Source organism: Protopterus annectens, chromosome 2.part0, assembly GCF_019279795.1.
Source record: "Protopterus annectens isolate FY-2018-M chromosome 2.part0, PAN1.0, whole genome shotgun sequence".
In the NCBI taxonomy this organism is placed as follows: Eukaryota; Metazoa; Chordata; order Ceratodontiformes; family Protopteridae; genus Protopterus; species Protopterus annectens.
In genome coordinates, this window is record NC_056728.1 from 28,359,932 (window position 1) to 28,384,281 (window position 24,350).

The 24,350-nt window shown below is 42.8% G+C and overlaps 1 protein-coding gene across 1 annotated transcript in view; it reads left to right on the plus strand.

Moving 5' to 3' along the window:
- Nucleotides 1-24,350, plus strand: part of EFEMP2 (EGF containing fibulin extracellular matrix protein 2) — a 725,363-nt gene that overhangs the window by 381,741 nt on the left and 319,272 nt on the right. The gene's annotated exons all lie outside the window — the stretch shown is intronic.

Genomic DNA, 24,350 nt, shown 5'->3' on the forward strand with positions numbered 1-24,350 from the left:
CACCTTACCCTTGTCAGTGGCTCTGGAGACTGATTCAAAGAAGTCAATCAGGTTCAGGAGACAAGATCGGCCCTTCACAAACCCAAACTGGGTGGGGTCCAGTGTTTGAAGGTTGCCAATGTCTTTGTTTATAAGTTGCATGATAATACGCTCCATGGCCTTGCAGATAAGGCTTGTCAGACTGATGGGACAGTAGTTTCCGGGATCCAAGGTGGATCCCCCCTTGTGGATTGGGATAATTGTAGCTCTGCGCCACTCAGTGGGCACGAAACCTGAGGTGAGGCTATGATTAAACATGACACTTGCCAGTTCATATTGTAGTTCATGTAGTACACAGCCCGGGATGTCATCTGGTCCCATGGATGCTGTATTCTTGGCTTTAGAGAGTGCGTTTTGTACCTGTGTGGCCGTTATTACTGGAATTTGGCAATCTTCCGGTATTGAGATGGGCCATTTAGGGGGTGAGAGGGGGTGAAGTTGGCACTGAATCGATCTGCCAGGATATTGGCAATATCCTTTGGATCAGTATATTTAATGCCATTCTGTTTTAGCTCAGAGCAGATCTGAGCATTGCCATTTAGATTCTTGACATAGTTATAGAATGCTTTGTGGTTGTCTTTGGAATCTTTGGCAATTTTATTTTCGTAACTAGCTTTGGAGGATTTTATGAGGCATCTCAGTTTCTTACTGAGGCTAGTAAGGGAGTTTTTTGCATCCTGGGATTTTCCTCTTTTCTGCAAAAGTTTCTTCCTTTTGTTGTAAAGTTTGTTTATGGCAGGGGATCACCAGATTGGCTTCCTTTTTGGATGAGAGCATTTTGGTTCTATTTGGGATGGCACGATTCATGCATGAGTGGATGTGCTTGTACAGTGCCTTAGTGTAGGATTCAGCAGTTGAACTTTCAGTTCCCGTCTGCATGGGTGTTATGAAGTTTGTCACTTCTGACTTGAGTAGCATGAAGTTGGCTTTGGAGAAGTTTTTTATGGTGGTTTCTTTACTGGGGGGTGGGGGTGGGATGTGGATGTTAAGGGTGATTAGCTTATGGTCAGACCTGACTAACGAGGGGGTGACCATAGGTATGGAGCATTGATTTCCCATGTTGGTAAAGACCAGGTCTAGGATATTGGAGCCCCTGGTGGGACTATGGGTTAGTTGATCCAGGCCATTGGAATATATGAATTCCAAGAACCGTTGCGCAAAAGTGTTGGGACATGAGTAGTTTTCCCAGTTAATGGCAGGGTAGTTAAAATCACCCAGTATTAGGGTGTTTGGTTCTATCTTAATATTTTCCAGTATGTTTAGAAAGGTGTAGTGAGAATCTTGGGGTATGGTGGGGGATCTGGAGCAAGCTACAATTTGGATTGCAGTCTTACCTAGTGTTAGTTGCACTTGGAGAATTTCAGACACATTGTGTTGGCCAACTAGCCTGGTGGTGTGAATATCCTTGGTGAATATTGACACTCCTCCACCTTTAGTGTTTCGGTCCTGGTTTGGTGGCCCGAAAAGTGTGGTAAGAGTTGTAGCCTGGTATTGCAGGGGTGCTCTCTGGAGCCTTGAACCAGGTCTCAGTTACTGCACAGATATCGATGTTCTCCATTTTTAGGAGTGCCTCGAGAGAGTGCATTTTGAGGTTTAGACTTCTAGCATTGAGTAGCATTACCTTCAGATTTTGCATGCTTGTACCTGTTACGGTGGTGGTTTTGTCCTTTGAAGTTTGCCTAAAAACGCACTATAGGGTGGCAAGAGCCTTAGCCATTAACCTGAATCCCAGGGCGACAGGTGCAGACCATCTCTGGCAAAGCATCGTGGTCTGTCAATCATGTCATCCCAGGCAGACAGATACTGGATCCCCTTTGAATGACACCATAAGCTTAGCCAATTGTTGAAGTCAATCATTTTATCCTTATATTGTGGTATCATTCTGGGAAGGCAGGATGCTACTCAGGGCTAGGGTCATACCTGCCTGGGCCACATGATCCGAGAGCTCTTCCATGTCTCTTTTCATGTAGTCCAGGGAGGTACGTCTCAAGTCATTCACTCCAACATGGACAATGACAGAGTCATATTTGTACTTGTTGTGGAGTGACTTGAGTGCATGCGTTATGTGGCGGATCCTGGCACCCGACAGGCAGCTGACTGTAATTTTCTACTTATTCAACCTGGTGAGAGGGACATCAGTGTGCCGGACTATAGAGTCACCTATGACTAAAGTGTTAGGTACATTGTCTTGCCTTAGGGGCTGTTGCTGGGTGGCACACTGGTGTTGTGAACTATGTGACACATTGGTTGTGATTGGTGTTTGCATTTCAGCTTCAGAGGTCTTTGTTGCTTGGGCAGGTTACAGTTAAGGGCCTCTGCATATTTGGATTTAGTGTTGCTATATGTGGGTGTTGGTGGTGCGGGTTTAGAAGGGCTATGTGTTGCTTGAGATGTAGTGTGGGTGTTAACCTTCTCCTCTTGACTGTTTAGCACACCCAACTACTTAAACACTTGCTGGACAACAGTCTTTTTACTCCCACTCAGCATGGATTTAGACCCCCACCACAGCACATCTATCGCACTACTCTCATTCACCCAAACTATAGCAGAAGCCCATGACAACAACCTCCTTGTTTCCTGCCTATTCCTTGATCTCTCCAAGGCCTTCGATACAGTCTCTCACACCAAATGATATCCAAACTTTCTGATCTCCATCTCTGCACCACCACTATAAACTGGTTCTCTAGTTACTTATCTAACAGACAACAATCTATATGCTGGCAATCTGTCACCTCCCTATTTCTACCAAGTCAACACAGACGTTCCCCAAGGCTCTATCTTGGGTCCCCTCTTGTTCAATATCTTTACAAACAGACTACACTCCACTACTAAGCTCTCTACTCTCTTACAATACGCTGATGATTCAACCCTTATCACCACCACCCACAACTTTCCAGAACTCCTTGCCCATTCCCGTGATATCTTCACCTCTGTCAAAACCTGGCTCACTGAAAATCAACTAATATTAAACCCCAAAAAAACAAAGCTTTTACTCTTCTTGGCTAAAACAGTGTTGTACCTTAAACCCTCCTTCTCAATTACCTCTCTCAATAACACAATAACACAATCATCACACCTGAACCCTTCACCAAATTACTTGGTGTAACGATGATGAACTAAAATTTGACATCCACATCAACCAGTGCATTAAAAAAACTAACCAAATACCTGGACTTCTGTACCGTAATCACAAACTTCTCTCTCCCTCCATTAAACCCTCTCTTGCTATTTCACTTCTCTTACACTGTCTTTTATATGCAGCTCCAATCCTTACAAACCTTCAGTCATCTCTCCTCTCTAAATTAGAACAAACCTACCACAAACTAGCTAGGTTTGCCTCAAGTCTACCATATATATCCCACCACTGTCTCGCTCTTAAGTCTTTATTATGGCCTGAATTTCAAAAACAACTTCTTATGCCACAACTACACATTACATACTCCATACTGTATAACCCCACTTCCTGTCCCTCCATTTCTAACATCATATCACCCTATAACCCCACGTCAGCTTCGCACATCTGACAAACATCTTTTAGACATCTACAAACCTGCCAGAAATATTGGCAAGACCCTCTATAAATTCACTGTAGCCCATTCCTGGAATACCCTTCCCCTTAATATAAGAAGCATCCCTCATAAAGCCAAATTTAAACATGAGCTTAAAATCTACCTACTAAACACCTGGTTCTGTCCATGTCAAACTCCTACCTGATATTATAATGCTGTCTTTGTAATTCCTCACTCTAAGCATATATCTTATTTCTTTCTACTGGATACTCTAATACTCTCTTTCTAATTCCTCACTCCAAACAAATATTTCAATTATTTCTACTTGTCTCTCTAATACCTCCCTTTACTTTCTTTACCCTACTCCCTGCTTCTTGTAAATAGTGCTACTCCTGGAGTTTCCAGCTGTTACCTGTAGATAATTGGCATATCGAACTTATTTCATGTTATGTACAGAATTTTTTTACTTTTCTTCCTCTTCTGCATCTTAAACAATACTGTATAATAATGTGTCTCCAATGTATAACCACTTGAAACTATATCATTGTAAATATAGCTATTTTTTGTGATTATTTTTTAGAATACTTCTGTTGTATTATTACTTGTATCTGGAGCGTTTCTCTTTGGGTCTCCACTGAAAATGGGCCCCTGGCTCCGTTGGACCAACCCGGTTAACAAATGTCAATAAATAAATAAATAAATAAAACTGTTTTACAAAATTCTACCACACAAGACCATTTATTTTTACTTCTGGAAAAGGGAGATGTAAGATGTGTCTCCTCTTTCTTTAAATTATTAATATCACTAGTATGTTGGTCACGCAGTATGGTTTTCTGTGTACTAGTCAGCTTCCAAAGTCATGTGTGATGGGGGGATTCAAAAAATTATGTGAAGAGATAAATTATTTTATTTATTTATTTATTTATTTATTTATTTGCCATTTGTTAACTGGGTTAGTCTGGCTGGGCAGATCCCCTTTTTCAGCAGAGACCTGAGGAGAAAAGCTCCAGATGCAAAGATTACAATTAGTTACAAAAGAGCAATACAGATAAAAACAATAACATAAAATAAGATTCTTATTCATTTTTAACATTCATTACAAAGATACATTTAGTAATCTTAAGAATAATATGTAAATGATGTAGTTGTATGGTAAGAAATAGGAGATAAGGAAAAGGAAAGACTAGTAAGTAGCAATGCTTACTTATAGCCTGAAAGTAGGGCTATACCTTCAAAAATACATCTGCAGAGAGTAATTCAGGCTTGAAAATAGGTGCACTTATCCAAAACAGGTACAGTCTTAAGGTCCGCTTCCTTCTTCTGTTATGCATGCTGACTTCCATACTCACTTTTTCCTTAATGCACCCTTGCAGTTTCTCCAGTATTGTTAGCTTCTTCCACTGCTCAGTATTTTGCTTTCTGAACTTCAAAGTAGCTGAAATTTTCCTAGATTACTTTCTTTTACCTAAGTTTACTTCCTGTCTCAAATCCAAATATTATATTTACTGTGGCATGAATGCAGATATCCATTAGCTTCTTTTCTTCTACTTTTCCACTTTTTTGAGAGAAGTCAAGTATATTACATTTTTGTTTGTCATGATCCTCATTTTTTTACCTGCATCCAACTTACCTCAGAGGTTCTACTCTGTACCAGGTCCATGTGTTACAGTGATCAACTTGTAGTTTATTGCTGGGAAAGGAAGCTTCCCCATTCCCTCTGTTATTTGCTCTTTTGCCTGCATCTTAAGGCTTATATACAGAAATCAACCTGCAGAGGACCCATGCATTTTTTTAGTTTTTATGACGTTTGCATTAATTATTCCTTTATATCCACTGTGTATTCCTCTCTACCCCTTATCCTTTTTCGGCGTACATCCAGTGGTACTTCATGTGTTCTTCCTAAGCATCTTGAATTTGGGTAATATTGAGTCACAACCTTTGGTTTTATTATATTAATAATGTCATTGCCTCTGGCCTTAAGCACCATAGCATTATACAGCATCTGCTTCTTCCTCTAGTCATTCTCTTCCCCACTTTGATACTCTGTAGTCCCCCTTAATTAAATGATTCCTATTTGTGATACTTCTCTCTCACTGGTAACTTTTTTTAGTCCTTTCTGGCCTCTGATTTTAATTTACAGGGTGTTTCATTTCTAACTCAGAGTTCCTATCTTTCTTTTGATATTTATTTACCATCTGTACATTGGCATAGATGTCCCCTGTGTATGACATCAGATAATCCTGCGTGGCCCCTCCCAAAGGTCCAATCACTGTAAATCCTTGAATCACTGCTGTTCACAACTCTAATTCTATTTTTCCTAACCCTGTTTGCAAGATACGTACGATACATCATATTTGCAAAATTCCTGTAAAGTCTACCATGCTTTCCAGCATTATTCATTTATTGATTAGATACCTTAGTAGACTGGACCACAAATACTCTTTTTAGCAATGACCTAGCTACAGTGAAATGTAGAACATAACATTTGGCATAAGGATAAGAAATTGTAGGTGGTATTCACAGTTTTAAGGTTTGTAGTTGCACAAAACATATCTGCATAGCAGAGCACATGTATGCCTGTATGCAAATACACAGAGCACAGGCTTATTGTAAGGACTACTGCAATGCAAAGGCATGTGCTAAGGGATGCCCACTTTCTACAACTGCTTAAAATGGGAAAATAGTTTAGTTATGTGTGAATTAATCTGTTAATCTGTAAAAGTATCGATTAATTTCAGAGACTTTGAAAGTTAATGATAAGCGTAGCACTGCACAAGCCCACTTGAATGAATAAACTTTAACATATAACTAGTGGCAGGTATTTAAGACAATTGGTGCTAAGAGCAACTAGTAAGCATGGATGTAAAAGAAGATAAAGGGGTCATGTATTAACTATAGAGGTGTCATTATATGGGCACACTGACTGGTTCTTTGTAAGGTGTGAAAGAGGAAGATAAGAAAGCTAGCAAACAGGGAGATGTAGCATAAGGGGCAAACAGAAAGAAGACATCAAGAGGGTTATGTTGGAGGAGGTTGGATGGATAGTGTACTATGTTTTTGGTGTGGTATAGACCCTCCCTATTATTCAAAAATGTTTTTATATGAGAGTGAAGTTGGGGAAGGAAGTAGGGAAGAGAATGCATTAGAGATGAGTATGGGGGGGAGTTGGAGCAATGTCCACCCCAGTCTGCAGGACCTCAGATGTTTCCACTGACTGATGGTTGTACAGTGGAAGACCTCATGATGATGTGGGGTAGAAGCCACTGGTGGCTCTGTGATTAGAGCCAAGTGGGTTAGTGAGTCTTACATCTGCTGAAGAAAGTCCTGCATGGGCTGAAGGTGTCTCTCCATTGCTTGCTCAATGAGGTCTTGAAGTTCATGCCCTTTACAGCTTTCCAGGTCACCCCTTCCTCAATCCTTTGAGGACATCCCTGGGTGGTAGAGGGTGATCTTGAGTGTTCTCTGACCTGGGAAGATTGTGATTGGGCTGCTCTTAGGATCTCTGGTCCCGTGGAAAAGGGAACATAAAAGGGAGGGAATGAAAAAAAAATTAAAAGTAATACATATTCAAAATTAAAAAAGAGAGATAGAGGGAAGGATGGAGGGAAAATGATGCATAGAATGGAGACGGTAAATTCACTCATCATTAGTTATTCATTCAATGCATACTTTATTGACACTGCCTACTATGCATCTAGTAAGCAGGTAAAAGAAATGAAATGGTACTACATTTTACTCTGACTCAAACTCAAGACCCTCCAGTGTACCATGCTGGCATCACCGCTTCTGGATCAACAAGAGCCTATGGGTAGATGGTATTAAATTTTATCTTAAGAGCTTTTTCCCATTCAGTTAGGAAACCCTAAGCATGGCTGGAGGACTTGGGTTCAAGTCCCTAATGAGAGCTAGTATTTTCCTTTCACGTCTATGATTCTAGCAATGTCTGAGCAGAGGGCTTTTCTCCATTTGTGTTTGTGTGTGTGTTTATAATATGATCAAGCATGAAGGATACAAAGTCTAAAAACTCTCATGACAGTCATTATTTAGTGACTGCATGACTGCAATCCACAATCTATAACAATTTTCAGAAAACTGCACATTTTACAAGGAGCAGATCAAAATACGTCTCAATTTGTTTGCTCTAGAATTCCAGACAAAACCAAAAATGATGGGGGACAAAGGCTCAAAAAGGGACAAATTTTAAATATTTTATTTTAGCTGTTTTTTAACCAGGTAAACCCAATTGACAAAGTACCCATTTTTAGGGGTGACCTGGGAGCACTGTCTGGTTAAGTGACTTACTCAAAGTCACACAGTGGGCAAATGTATCAACATGCTTTTTCTGAAAAACAAGGCTATGAAACTCCGATGACTGGCATTTTTGACTGACTATAATTCTCAGTGATTTATCAGAAAATGAAGAATTTAATGAAGGTCTGGCATTTGGTGGAGAGGATTAAGACTCCTAGTTCTTGTCAGTAGTACAGAGTTTGACTCTGTACCTCCACTTGCCTACTGTTTAACTCTGACCAAATCACTTAACCAAATAGTGCCCCTGGGTGGGTTTACTTTGTTAAAAAAGGCAGGGCATAAACATGAGGCAAAATCTGAGACATGCTCATGTGCATCTTCTAAATAAGGTATTTGAAACTACTGGCATCTTCTGCATAATTAAACTCTGTTGACTCACTGTAGTCCTTAGTGAATTACTGCAGTGTTTTAAGAGATGGGACTTCAAGCATGGGACTGTTGATATGCAGGTCTAAGGTTCATACACACACATAATCTCAACCTTGTAGCACTTCACCATCCTAAGGCATTCATCTGGCTGGCCAAATGCTGTGCTTCCATGTACAAAGAATGCTTGGAACAAGTAATGGAGATTACAGCCTCGAAGCACTTCTACTGCATTTCTGCACATGGAATGTTCATCTCCAAATAAACAGCTGAACCATCAAATACTGCTTTTCTTTTTAGACTGTGAAAAGGCTCTAGGATGTCTTCTCCCACTGACTGTTTATTTGAGCCAATGAGAGAGACTTCTGGAACTTTTTCCAAGTGAAGCAGAACAGCTGAGCAGTAAGTAATATTCAGAGATGAGAATTAGATTGGGGCAGTTTCTTTTTCTTTTTTGTTACAAAACTGAAAATCATAATGTTGGCATGGGTAGTGTTCTGCTGCCCTCCCTCTGGCTGTCTGTCAAAGCTCAGAACTCGTCCCACTGCCTGTCCCTGATGGTGTTGAACCAGTCACATGGCAGGACCAGGATAGCCCTTCACACTCACAGACAAGACCCTTTCAGTTTTCTTGTGCCACAGTCAAAGAAGGACATCTAGGGATATTGCTTCTGTCAAACTGGGTTGCATAGGTTCATATGTTCATAGGTAGGTACTAGGCTATTGGCCCTAGGGCCTATATAAGCCTAGCTAAAAAGGTACCCTGGCTTTCGCCACCCAAGAAAAATATTTTCCTGTGCCCCTGTCGAGCAGAGCCACAGAAGTGATCCCTGGGGTGAATTTCCTATTTCACATCCAATTATCAGGATTTTTCTTGAAGAGTGCTAATGAGGAGCTTTGTTTGATATAGATAGGTAGTTTGTTCTGGAGTATGGGAAGTCTCTGGGACAGGAATCTATCCCTCTAGCATGTTCTGTTTATTGTTGTGACAATGTTTAGGTCCCTAGAGCATGTAGTTTGGAGGGATTGGGATTTCTTTAAGTGGAGCATGTCCAACAGCTCTGGGTTTGACATAGCTTTGTATGTCAGGCAGAGATCGCCTCTGAGTAGGCGATATGCAATGGAGTAAAGCTGATGTTTTTGAGATGTTCAGTGTAGGGTACCTGTTTGAGGCCATTAATCCTCTTTGTGAGGTATTTCTGTGGCCTTCAGCTGCAGAGCTCAGATAAGAAACTCCTTCTGGGTTTTATTTTTTCTCTCTGCCTTTTCTTTAGTGCTTGTATTCTGCTGCTTTGACTTTTTGTGATTAGAAATTTTGTATATGATTCTGTTTTTACTTTGACTAACAGAGTAAGGCCTATTGAATAAAAGCTTCACTTGGATGTTTTGACAGGGGGACTTGCTGATATTGCATTTTTGGGTGGGGGTTATGATTATTTGAGATGACTGAGTAGTATTATAGCATTTTAAATTATTTTGCTGTTTAAGTTGAGATTTTTGGCTCCATTCTGTATGTTAAATGTTTCTGACAGGAATCTTTCATCAGTTTATAATTTAATTCTTGTCTGATACTGTTTTGGGCTGTATCCATTCATTTTGATTGAAACTAGCCTTTTTTCTACAAAATTAGTGGAAGTTAGTGCATATATTTTGTGTTTGGAACTGTGTTACTGAAACTGTCATTTTATTCAATACAGTCTTTAGAATAGTAACCCCTGTAGACATAGACTTCAGTTTGCTTTTGGTGCTATTTTGTGTGTTAAACATTTCTAACAGGAATTTTTTTCAGCAGTTTATGATGTATATCTTGTCTAATACTGTTTTACGTTGTATCCATTCATGTGGACTGAAAATAGACTTTTTTTTACAAAATCAAGGGACTTTTATGCATGTGTTTTGTGCTTTGAACTGCTTTACTGAAAATACTGTTATTTTCTCAGTGCATTGTTCAGAATAGTATCCCTACAGAAACAGTGTGGAAATGGAAATTGCTATTTAAAGGGAGAATAGTTGCATTTGTGTATCTTCTTACTGGTGTGGCAGTACAGCCAGTATTTGGTATTGAGCTGGTAGTTTCTTGTCCCCTGACTTGATGAACTCAGACCCTGTCCACCAACTTCCCCATCTACACCTAAAAAATGAAAGAATAAACACAAAAGATATGCCTCAGCCTACAGCTTGTGACTCTGCAGTATTCTTAGCTTTGAGCATGTTGTCTGACCACTTGCCTTTTGTTACCTTCAGGTACCCTGGTGTAGTCATACTACCACAACTGTGCATGACATGAGGGTCAGGCACATCCTCCAGGGCTTTACCGTTGCTTGCTGCAGAATTGGGAGAACCAAATGCTGTAGATAAAGAACTCAGGAGTGCAGAATCTGTTGCTAGTATTGATACTTTCCTCCAGGGTGCTCTCCCACTAGGGTAATGCCATGCCAAAATGTGACAGAATACCCTCTATGGGGTGGGGCATCAGTCTCTGATTGGTTTCCTACTTGAGATGGTGGCTATAGATAGAGCCATAGTGCAGGCAGTTGGTTATAGGGATGCATAAACAGGTTATAATGATGCCAGCACATCCATTCCCCCCTATTAATTTGCTGAGGATCCTGTTTTAGAAGGGGATCCTGTATCTGAAGACTCTGGCGTGTCTGTATTGGATCAGTTGGTTCCTCTGATGAGAAACAGATGTAGGCACCCAAACAGATGTTTTATTTTCCTTCCTTTCATCCCATCACTAGGAGAGTACTTTTAGAAAGCTTGTAGTTCTCCTCTGTTCATTTAGGCTTTGCATAAGAAAGGGTTTAAGAAATTTTGTGTATGCTTGCCCTTGACTGGCCTTCATGCTCTTTTGTTTGTGGACCCTGCTTAAGTGTCCCCAGAGACCTATGCTATTGAAAAGACCGTGTCTTCCTTGTACCCAGTCCTTCAGATTATCTAGTTAAGTGGCTAGAATCTTAGGGAAAGTAAATGGCACAGTCCAGCATAGTAGCTTTTAAAGTGATTAACTAACCAGTGTTTTATATGGAAGTGTGTGTTGATATAAATGTATAGTTTAGACTAGTTGCTGTATCACTGTTTACAGAGAAAAAGGTCATTGTTAAAGATATTGTTTCTGATGTTTCTTAGATGTCAAAACATGCTCTGAAAAGTGGCCTGGAGGGGGCTGATTATATTTCTAGAAATACAACTTTGTCAGAGGTAAGCTTAGTATCACTCCCAGAATTTTTCTGATGAATTAAAAATGAGATTATGAATGCTCCCTTGGAATCTGATTGTATGTTTGGTAGAGCAGCTAATCAAATGGCTAACAAGCAGACATCCCAACGAAACAATATCCAAGGCAATAAAAGGAAATGGCAGAACAACAGCTTCACCAAGCCTAACAGGAAGAGTTCCGTTCCTTGAAAGGATAGCTCCTTCTTGCAACTTATGACTACGCTGGGGTGTGGCACTTGTCTTATCAAGTCTCCTGTTGAGTGCCTTGCATCTCATGTTAACTATCATTTTTTTCTGACAGATGGGTGCTAAACACTGTTGGCAGGGATTTCAGTTGGAAGTGGAAAGATCTTCCTCCTCTTTTCGGGGGGAGGGTTCCCACTCCTCTTCCAGGCCGAACTTTGTTATTCCCTTCTATTCTCCAGAAAACGCTGGACTCAGGGGTCATAGAATCAGTCCTTTCTTCAGAAAGAACAAGAGGTTTCTTCTCTAGTGTTTTCTTGGTTCCCCCAAAACAGCAAAAACAGCAGTTGTACAGACCTGTATGGGAATACATTTTTCAAGGTCCAAAAGTTCAAGATGCTCATCATGCATACAGGGCTTCCTCTATTTCTGGACCAATTTTTCATGTTGACTGTGGTCTTGACAGATGTCTTTCTTCATATCCCCATGGCTCCTTGCTTCAGGTGGTAGCTGAAATTGTTTGTGCCTGGCAATGGTATTTCTGGAATTCTCCCAGAGGAATAATATCTCGGCAAGAAAATTCCTAGAATTATTTTGACTGTTGGCATCCATGATTCTCATTTTACCACTGGCCTATATTCACATGACAAAAACTCAGTGGTATATCTGAAATTGTTGGACACAGCACCTTCTTGGAATCCTGTTTGCTGGTGCTGCCCTTAGTTAGATGAGATTTACAGTGGAGTACAGATTAGTTAAGTATCACTCCAGGCTCCCCCCTCCACAATGCTGGTGCAGTCTGCCCAGACAGATTCATTTGACTTTACCTGGGGAGTTGTGTCAATGGGGATGTAAGTGCTAGCCACTCGGGGACCCAAGAAGGCACAGAAGCACATAAATATCTAGGAGATGTTGGCATGGTTTCATGTCTTAAAAGTTCCTCACCAACTTTGGACTCTGTGTCCTCTTATGGTGGTTATGGACATAACCACAGTGATGTGCTACCACAACAAACTAGTGGTATGAGGTCTTACCCTCTGTGCTGATTGGCAATAATAGCCAGGGAGTTGGCTTCCCAGTATTTTCTACCTCTTCAGGCATTAATCCCATCAGAGCAAAACATTGTGACAGACAGATTGGGCAGATCCTTGGCAGACCCACATGAGTGGAAGCTCAAGGCAGTGGTGTTCTATTATTTAGTCCAGATGTGGGGAACACCTCTACTAGATCTGTTCACCTCTTTTCAAAACAGACAGGTGGAGAAATTCTGTTTCAGACATCCTTGCTGCCATGCTTGGAGGACACATTCATTCTTATCCCCTGGGACAAGAATGTTCCTATATGCATTTCCACCCTTTCCACTGATTCGCAAGGTACATCTGAAAGTTCAAACAGAAATGTGAAAGATCATTGTGGTGACCTCCTATTGGCCCATACAGTCTTGTTTCTCTCTGTTTATGGTATTGGCTAAGGGCAGTAACCTCAGACTTTCTCACATGCTAGACCTACTCACACAGTCTGAGGAATGACTGGTACACCACAATTTGGAGAGAATTCTACTGACAAAATTCAAAAAACAACTTTCCACACGCTCAGTGTAAAAAACTGTATAAACCAAAAATAAAACCACTAAGCTACAGGTTATTGCACTCACACATCTTTATTAAAATCCAGTAAGCCCTTTTTTCCCAAAAGAATGTGTAAAGAACTTCATCAGATAAAAAAAAAAACTCGGCAACACATTTATTTAAATGCTCTTCTTTCATTTGTCACATGACTTCTTATATTCAGTAACTTTTACCTAATAGTGGAATTTACCACATTAAAAAAAAAAAAGAAGCCAAGTTAACAAAACCATTGGAATAAACAAGCAAGACATAATTTTCTTGTTTTTTTCAAAATGGTAATTTTTTTCTATTAGGTGAAAGTTAAGGTATTATTGGATGAAACAAAGTCATGTGATGAATGAAGAACGTTTAAACCAAATGTGTTTTCAGTTTTCTTTTTTTTTTTTTAATCTGATGACGTTCCTTGTATGTTCTTTATTCTTTTGGAATGAAAGTGCTTATTGGGTTTTAATAAAGATATGTGAGTATAGTGACTTTTATTGACAGTCTCAATGATTCTATCTTGACTTCATTTGGGCACTTACTTCTTGAGGATGTGCAGCAGGTGTTAAAGAAGGCCAGAAACCCTGTTATTAGAAAATATTGTGTGTACAATTGGATGACGTTTTCATAGTGGTGCCTAAATGGAAACAGAGGATCCATTGTGGTTAATACCCCTCTGGTTTTGAAATATTGGTGTGAGCTGCTTCAGGGTGGCTTATTGTATGCATCCATTAAGGTGCATTTAGTGCCATCTCTGCTTGTCTGCCAATGGAGCCTCCTCATTCTGTCTCCTTTTTGGTATAATAATTCAGGAATGGAGTATTCCACATGAGACCCCCTCACAAGTCAGTTCTTCCTTCATGAGATCTCAACTATGTTCTTGAAAAATTGACTTTACCACCTTTTAAACTGGCAGCTCACACTAATCTTAAGTTCTTAACATGAAAAATTGTTGCTTATTGCGCTGACATCTGCAAGGTGAGTTTCTGAGCTGCAAGCTCTTATGGTGGAACAGCCTTACCTGATCTTCCACAGAGATAGGGTTGTGTTATGCACTTATCCATTTTTCAGGCTGAAAGTGGTTTCAGTCTTCACTTGCTGTCAGTCTTTTAATCTCTCAGTGTTCTTTCTGGAGCCTAAGTATAAGGAATAGATGTTATGTTATACCTTGGATTTGTATAGGCAGCTTAGGTGCTGCTTTGACAGAAAAAAGCCCTTTAGGAACACAGAAAGGCTTTTTATTTCCTTTTCTGGAGGAAAGAAAGGTCAAACTGTCTCTAAGCAATTATTTGCATGTGGGTTGCCCTCTGGTATTATTTTGTGTTAAATCCACCATGGTGAGGATATTCCTGGCAAGGTAAAGGCACTTTTCACCAGGGCCCCTTCATCATCAGTTTCATTTTGGAAAGGAGTGGACTCCAGAAGTATTCGAAAGGCAGCAATTTGGTCTTCAATCCTTGCCTACATGAAGCACCACAGACTGGATGCTTTTCTAGATCTTTACGAGGACAGTTCTCCAGGTGCTCTTAGACCCTTTTCCTTCTTCCTGCCAGGCTGGAAAAGCTTTGAAAAACTAGCCATATGACAGCAAGACAGTGTGTTTATTGAACATGGCACAGTTGCCCATTTACTATCAAGAAACATGATTGGTTCTCTCCAGTGATAACCAAATAGTTATATATTCTCATAATGAATGCCAAAGATTTGGCTTTTGAACTTCACTGTCCTCTACTCTTAACATCCATGTATCAAGTATATAACTACTTAGTCATAATCTGAGACTCAATCATAATCCTCTGATGTAAGAGTGTTCAATCTCGCCGTTTGTTCTTAACACGGGTTCGGAGCCGATCCTCGGCTCCGAGTCGGCCGAATTGCAAAGCTCTGAATCTCAAAGAAGCTCGAGACCAGCCCATATCCCACAATCCTCCCTGCCATTACTCAGATCTAGTTTGCCGCTGCAACAGATCGGATCGACGAGAGCTCGGACCAGATAGAAACTTGAGTTGTAGATTTCTTCAGATAAGAATTCAAATTTTTTTCTTGTTGATACTTCCTTATAGTTAGTAGTTATTGTAGAAGTGCTGTGTGTGTGATATATATATATATATATATATATATATATATATATATATATATATATATATATATATATATACCCATTTTTCTTCTTCAGGCACCCTTGTGGCCTAATCTTTTTTCTTGGGTGTGGTTTTTTGTGAAAGTTATATATATAACCTGTTTAGTATACATATATTGCTAGGATTAGTAATTTTTTTCCTGTTATTATAGTTATTGTCATTGTAACTGTACAATGTCAGAAAAAGCCAAATCTGGCTTTAAAAGATGTCAGTGTGGGCAGAAAATGTCCATTACTGACAATCATGCTTCCTGTGTCTACTGTCTTGGCCCTCTCCATCTCCAAGAGGATTGCTCTATTTGTCATTCCTTTAGCGGGAGGGTTATGACAGATAGACGCAGGAAGCTTATTGACAGAGGATTGTTGAAGCCGGCCTTTCAAGAGGCTTTGGACAAGTCGGATCAGGCTTCTAAATCCTCGAAGGGGTCGAAGATGTCGGAGCCCATGTCATCAGCTCCGAGTTCATCTTCTCGGGTTTGTTCGCTGGTTCTACAGATCTCGGGGCCGAGCGTCGAACATTTATCTTTTACTGAGCCCCAGATCTTGGAACCGGTGTCGGAACTGCCACCACCGTCCATTCTTCGGTCGGTGCCATCTTCGGCTCCTTCGATCCGTTCTTCCAGACCCTTATCTGACACAGATGTGGATTGTGTCGTGCAGAAACTCATGGAGAACACGGCCCTTTCCAAGTTAATTGCAGTTTCCTCCCAGTTGGTGTCGAAACTAGAAGGCCTCCCCATATCTCCAACGGGTCCTCCTTCGAGATCCATCCAGATCTCGGAGCTGGGAGAAGATGACCTGATGATAGTGGAGCCCTCGGTGCTGAAACCGTCCATTGCACGATCGACACCTTTGACTTCGACTCCTTCGGAACCGTTAGGGGAATCACGGAGCCGACGTTCTTTGCTCGGTTCCGGGACCGAGAGTCGTACCGACCTGTCAGTGCCGACTCTCCCTCTCGGGGCCTCGGCACAGACTGGTTCGGCTCCGTCCTTGGGGTCGGAGCCCACAGCACCTGGTTCTGGGATGCTTCCATGTTCTTCGGAACCGGGGGAGCCCTTAGCCAGGGGTTTGGGGGCCTTTGACCTTATGAGGAAGGTATTGTCTGCACAGACAACCACATCATCAGGGGAATCTTCTCCTTCCCCAAAAGGGCCACTTTCTGTTTCTACTCCCACGATCCATCCCAAGCGTCGAGCCCAATTGCCTCAGCCACCCACAGAGGGTTCCCCCTTTTCCTTGGAGGCCTCACCAGAAGCCCCCTCTGATGAGGTTCCAAGGAAACGGTTGTGCAAGAGGAGGCACATAGATTCCCCACAGGAATCTCTAACGTCTGACACTGACTTGGATGAGGCAGAGGGGTCCCCCAAATCACCCTCGGAGGATGTGTCATTTGCAGACATCCTGGAGATCTTGAAACAGAGGGGTGATTGGCAGTCCCTAGCCCCCTCTGAGGATGAGTCGGTGCTGCTGAAGGCTTTTGGGGCTCAATCTTCTACCTCCTGGGTGACCCCGCCCTTCGATGAATTAATGGATTTGATTGCTCGAAGGGAGTGGGAGACACCTGACACAGTGGAACCAGTACCTAGGAAACCAAACAAGTTCATCACTGCCCCCCAAGATAAATCTTATCTCACCAAGGGAGTCCCTGTCGACGCTATGGTGGTGGCGGCAGCCACGAAAAAGGAGATGTCTGAGTCTTCCTCATCTGTTCATCCTCCTAATAAGGATTCTAGGACTATGGACAGATATGGGAAGCGCATTTTTAGTTCAGCGACTTTTTCCATGCGTTCGCTAAACTACCTGACCCATTTCACATGTTTGCAGAGGGATCTCATCAAGGAGCTGACAGATACCCTCCAGGGTAACACAGATGCTGCTGTTTCAGATAAGGTAACAGCACAACTTAACACCCTCACATCCATAGTAAACTCATCCATGAGGCTCATCTCATATGCAGCCGAGGGATCGAGTAGAGCTGCAGCTTCAGTGATTGCTCTTCGAAGACAATCATGGATGCGGCTGTGCTCCTTTACAGAAGCCTTCAAGTCTTCCTTTGCCAATGCCCCTTGATGGTGCCACACTTTTTGGGTCCAAGGTTAAGGAGACTCTCACTCGGTGCGAGCAAGAGGGAAAGACCCTGTCTGCTGTCGGGGTCCGTTTTTCCGCTCCTACTAGACCGTAACCCCAAAGGGCAACGAGGCAGAAAAATGTGGTTCTGTAAGAATCAGGGATCTTTCCAGACCACACAGAGTGATACCCCCTCCAGAGGCAGAGGAGGGGGTAGAAATGGAAGACGCTGCCCTGGCGGCAGAGGAGGTCCGCATAACCAAGGTGACAGGGATTCCATCCCTGGGAAGCCTTTCCAGCACTCCTGAACGGAGGCCCGGCTGTCCTGCTCTGGAGGCAGTCGGGGGTCGCTTAGCTTTATACCCACTGGCCTGGCTAAACATTACTTCAGATTCTTGGGTAAAAAGCATTATAACCAGAGGATACAAAATCCCCTTCATTTCAACACCACCTCTACAAAGAAAATTTCCAGACGTTCCACCCCGTCTGCGAAAACTAGCAGCTGTAGAAGTTTCAAAGCTGCTCGAAAACAGAGTCATCCAACCAGCCCTGGCAGACCAAAGAAGATTCGGAACTTACTCAAGGTTCTTTTTAGTTCCAAAAAAACCGGGGACTGGAGACCGATCTTAGATCTCAGCCATCTCAACAACTTTGTGAAGAAGGAAAAGTTCCGAATGGTCACGCTTCAATCGATCCTTCCATTCTTACAGAAGGACGATTGGATGTGCTCTATAGATCTCAACGACGCGTACTACCACATCAAAATGGCCAGACCGTCCAGAGATCACCTGCGCTTCTGGCTGGGGGCCAGTCACTTTCAGTTTCGAGCTCTGCCCTTTGGACTCACCTCATCCCCCAGGGTATTCACCAAATGCATGGCAGTAGTTGCGGCTCACTTGAGACGACAAGGATTCCGGGTGTTTCCCTATCTGGACGACTGGCTCCTCACCGCCACCATCGAGCGTCGACTATTGCAAGCCAGAGACTATACAATCGGCCTTTGTTCCCACTTAGGGATATCCATAAACTTCGAAAAGTCTTGCTTATCGCCCTCACAGTGTATTTCCTTCATTGGAGCAGATCTAAATACATGATCGACACTACTAAAACTCCCCCCAGTAAGAGCTTCAATGCTCAAACAGCAGGTCCTACTTCTTTTAGTCAGCAAGAAAGCCCCGGCCAAACTGGTGTTAAAAGTGTTGGGACTGATGGCAGCCACATTAATTGCAGTCCCTATGGGAAGATTACACATGAGGATTCTTCAATGGCTGCTCTTTGCGCAGTGGTCGTTCCAACACCTACCCCTAACGCACGAGATCAGGATAACAGAATCTTGCAGACGGGACGTCTCATGGTGGGTGCATGACCAGAACCTCACTGTGGGTCGTCCGTTCGTTCTACCCATTCAAAAAGCCACAATAACCACGGACGCTTCCCTGATAGGGTAGGGGGCCTTTTTCATGGAAGAACAGTCCAAGGAGAATGGTCCAGCACAGAGTACACTCTACATATAAATGTTCTGGAGTTGAGGGTGGTGTTCCTAGCGTTGCAACACTTCCAAGCCCTCTTACCTCTAGGGGCAGTAGCAGTTCAGACAGACAACATGTCTGTAGTCTGGTACATAAACAAGCAAGGGGGAACCAGGTCTTACCCGTTATGCAGAGAGGCCATGAGAATTTGGCAATGGGCAGAGTCCGCGGGTCACTTTCTGATAGCAACGCACATCCCGGGGTCATCCAACGTCATTGCGGACAGGTTGGGCAGAGCCATCCTGTTACCTCACGAGTGGTCCCTGAATTCACAGACGGCGGAAAAGATCTTCCGCAAATGGGGCCAGCCTTGCTGCGCTCTTTTTGCTTCCCCATTGAATGCAAAATGCAGAAGCTACTTTGCCCTTCTACCCCCTCCGGAGGAAGTCCCCAGGGACTCACTGATACACGATTGGCCCCCGGGTCTTCTATATGCATTCCCACCGACTCCATTAATTCCCAGATTTCTGCAGAAAGCCAGGAGCCTGGAAAGGACTATTATACTCATAACCCCATTCTGGCCTCATCAAATATGGTTTCCCTTTCTTCAAGCTCATCAAATAGAGGAACCGTGGATTCTGGACCCAATGCCAGACCTGCTGACACACTCGTCGGGAGTTTCTCACCCGTCTCTACAGTCCCTCAAACTAGCAGCTTGGCTGCTCCGCTTCCCTGCCTAGCCAGGTCTCATCTACTCCTTCCATCAGTTCAACAAATCCTAGTTGCTTCTCATAAAGCCTCTACTACTAAGCTCTATACAAGTAAGTGGAAACGCTTTGTATATTGGGCATCTAGTCAAAACTTAGATCCCTTGGTAGCTCCTTTACATAAAATTTTAGAATTCTTATCCATCCTTTTTCACGAAGGAGCTTCTACTTCCACTCTAAGAGTACAGTTGGCGGCCATATCAAACTTCCATATTGGTGAGGGAGGTTCTTCCATTATGTCTCACAGGCTTTGTAAAGCCTTTTTGAAAGGAACCTTCCATCTTAGACCGCCTGTCAGAAAACCTTTCTTTCCATGGAGCCTGAATTTGCTGCTGTCACAACTCATGTTGCCACCTTTTGAACCTGCTTCGTCATGCCTCCTAAAGTTCATGTCATGGAAGACGCTGTTTCTCGTCGCTGTGACCTCAGCTCGTAGAGTCTCAGAGCTGCAGGCATTATCGGTCAGACCACCTTACCTGATATTCCACCCAGACAGGGTTTATTTTGCATAAATCCATCTTTCCTTCCAAAAGTATGTTCAGTTACGAATATTAACCAGTCTATAGAACTCCCTACCTTTTTCAAAAACCATACTAACAAACTGGAGTATATGTTGCACAAGTTGGATGTTCACAGGCAGCTAAGATTTTATTTAGACAGGACCAAAGCTTTCAGAAAAATGGATCAACTCTTCACGCTTTTGCAGACAATAAAAAGGGCATGGCAATTACTAAACGTACACTATCTAAATGGCTTGCTGACTGTATAACATTTGTATACTCTAAATAAAACCAATCCTTACCAAACAAACCTAAGGCCCATTCTACCAGATCCATTTCCACCTCCTTAGCTCATGCGGCTCGCTTGCCTTTGGACACTATTTGTGCAGCAGCCATGTGGTCTAAACCACATACTTTCATCACTCATTATAGAGTGGACAAGGTCTCCAAGGATAGGACATCATTTGGTTCCACTGTGCTTAGGAACATTCTTCCATGAGTCACTCGGGGTCATGGAGCTAGGGACGCTACCCGTGTGTAAGAACAAATGGCGAGATTGAACACTCTTACATAAAGAAGTTATGTCCTTACCATAACGTTCCATGTAGAGTGTTCATCTCGCCTTTGTTCTTACACCCCCCCCATGTGTTTGGAAGAACTGGTAGGATTAGAGTCTGATCGACGTGTCTTGACCCTTTGCGGGGTATATGGTCCCGTGTGTCATGGGATATATGCTTAGACCATTAGTTATTGCTATGGTGAGAGAGTGTCTCTGAATGGCTGAAGAGAGTGTATGCTTCTAGCACTGCTGGTGTTGGATCCTTTCGTCTGGTTTGCTTGCAAACTAGATCTGAGTAATGGCAGGGAGGATTGTGGGATATGGGCTGGTCTCGAGCTTCTCTGAGATTCAGAGCTTTGCAATTCGGCCGACTCGGAGCCCGTGTGTAAGAACAAAGGCGAGATGAACACTCTACATGGAACGTTATGGTAAGGACATAACTCCTTTTTTCTGCATATGTACATCACAAGCTGTGATAGTACACAATTTGCTATCCTTCACCATATATGTGCACTTGTGTGCATTACTAAATCCCAGCCACAAATGCAGTTTTACCTGAAATATGCATCTATATACTCTATAGCAGACAATATTAGTGCACTGTGGCCTTACCTGGACACTCCTCGCCTGTTGCCTGGGTGCCACCCACCTCCATGACTGTTGCTACATGTGATGGTTGTTGTGTGGGGGCTACCCCAATGTTGGCAAGGAGCTCCTCCATTGGTGTAAGTGGGGTCTGTGTAGGTGGGCCCCCACCTGTCATGGAACGGTCCATGGCTATGGCAGCAGCCCTCTGCCGGGTACAACATAGCATGTCAGTTGCACGATGCCTGACCTGCTCGTATGTGTGCCATTGTGGCCCAAGGTGTTGACTCTGTGGTGAAGTTCATCCCACAGGGTAGTTCGCTCCCACATAATTTGGCAGCTCCAGCCAAACAGCACTCCATAGTGTTGCAGGATAGCTTCACTTATTGCTGTATTCTCCTGAGCAGTGTAAGACAGTTGACTTTGCATGGCACCTGAAAGACCTAAACGGGAAAACACATCACAGGACCTCAGACATAAGCCAGTGTCATTTACGGAGCCAGCACATCAGCATTGCCTATCATCATCCACCACGTACCACAACATCATACCCCTGTTCTATCAGTACAATATGAACCTACATTGCACTCCTGGTCCTGATGTGTCATGTTCCCTCCCATGAGGGCCAGCACATTGCATAAACCACCATTCATCATTCATGTTTGTGTAGAGGGACAGCAGTGTACATCTTCCTTGCAGAAGGGATGTCAATGGTGCTCAGGCTTTGCTTGCATACAGTGTGTAATGGAGCTGGAAGCATATGCCTGAGTTTATGTAGGATGAAAACAGGAATGTTCTCAGGTCCCATGGAGACCTGCCTTTGTTGACTTTGATTAGGCAGTATGCACCTGTTCCCATATGTTGGGGGGAGGGTTGCAGGTGCTGTGCATATCCACCTACACTTATGGTGGGCCAGGGGGGTGATGTTTGCCCTAAACCTGCCTGCAGCAGGTTGCAGCTATGGTGTGTGTATGTGGTGTGTGACCACCATTACAGGGTGGGTTGTGTTGTCACCTCTGAGATTGCAGACATATGTGAAGACGGCCTTGTGATTGCCCTTGGTGGATGTGTCCAATTTGTACTCATAGTTAGCCGTACAGTAATCCACCTAGGACCTCATATGGTCATTCAGACAAAAGTTGACTCGCTGCCAAATTGGTGCCTGCACCTACTCTGACCTGTACAGCCAACATAGCAACCAATCATTTGTTTTGTGTATTGCTGCTGTCCAGCAAAGGGATCACTCTACTTTGGTGGAGACAGGTTTTACAGGTAAGGCATTGCTGAGTCCATACAGCTATGTTGGTGGTCATATGGCTGTGTGTAGTAGGCATGGACAAAAAAATCATAAAATGGTTGGACACCCCCCCCCCCCCATTTCATCAGCCATTTTCACTCTGAACTGTAACCTTTTTGTGTTATGTTTATGAGCCTTAACTGTGTAGCTTTAAAATATCACTGCAAATCAGGTAATCCTAAACCACCTTGTTCTACTGGGAAGATCAACTTACCCCACTTAACTCTTGCCCTCATTCCTTCCTAGATAAATTCCTTCAACTCTGTTAGTGCCCACATCTTTCCTCTGGTTGATGTATTAAAAAAAAACTGTTCCCTGTAGAACACTTAGGGCTTGTATCTTGCCATCCCTATACGAAAACAAGAACTTCCAGTTCTTAAGTTTTGGAATAGTCTTTTGATTAGTCTCTTCTCCTGTATCCTTAGCTGCCATAACAAAAGTCTTTTTAATCCATACTTCTAAATATGAGTGTGGGTATTGCTGAACCAGGTCATGAGTGGGTACATAATTTATGGCTATAGCCTTTGTTTTATCTTTAATTTTATATCCTGAACAGACTTGAAACAAGTACAAAATAATGACTGTAGATAAAGCCCACTCTTCTTGATTACCATACCAATCATATCCTTTAATTTCCTAGTTCTGTATTTTCTGTGGCAATGGCTCTAAATAAAAAGCAAATGAAGGGGAAAGAGGACACCCCATGCCCTGTATCACTTCCCTTGGTGTAGACTGTCAAGTCGATTTTGAGTTTCAAACTCTACCATAGGATATTTATTCTGGGATTGGGACCAGCCTTCTTACGGTTGATGTCAACCACTGTAATTGTCAGCTTTGGTCACTCTACCTCACTTCTGCTGTCTTCAGGGGATGGCGTTGTGGATCTCAGTGAAGGCATAGCTCATTCAGGATACAAAGGGTGGTAGGTCACTGATGAATGACTGTGACTTGCAAGGGAAGTGTAAGTGCAAAATAAAGGCTGTGGACTGTGTTAAGAGTCTCTCCTTCTGAATGTATAGTTGGATGAAGTGAAAAATTAAGCATTAGTCCCTCTAGGGCGACACAAAATTTTAGTAAGTTTTAGGGATGATGAAGCAAAAAGGGGAGTTAGACTGCAGGAGGCCTTCTCTTTTCCCCTCCTTTGAGCCTGTTTATTGGGTGGTCTGTCTAGTCAGTAATATGGTGTGGATGGCGGTTAAAACCAAGTGGGAGAACCCTGATATTAACATGCCTGTACTAAAGAAGGTAGACTGGCTCCTCCATCTTCCCAAAGATTGGAATTGCTTGGGAGAGACACCTAGGAACAGATTCTGTTGTTGTAATTGCAACCCTTAAGGCAGCAAGTCCACAGAGTCCAGTTGTCCGTCCATCAAAGAGTCTTCAATTGCAGATAAATATATAATGTGTTTGCACCTCGTATGAGCTTGTGGTAAGGGCCATAAACTACTAATCTCTCATTTTTGCTCTCTGTGAGTTCTGGTTAACAAAAAGAAGCTATCACTGGAGGGATCAAATGGGGAATTGAATGTGTGATTAGCAGACTTAGTTGGTAGCCATGTCCTCCATTGCCAGCTTGCTATACGCACAGCCCACAGTTGTGTACTGTGCAGCAGGCGCAGCAGGCTCAGACTGTCATGCCTGGCTGTGTCTTGTGTATTTCTGAGTATATCAAAGCAGCTATCTTAATACCCCTTTGTAGATCAGTACTGTGCCACCTGCAGTTAAGG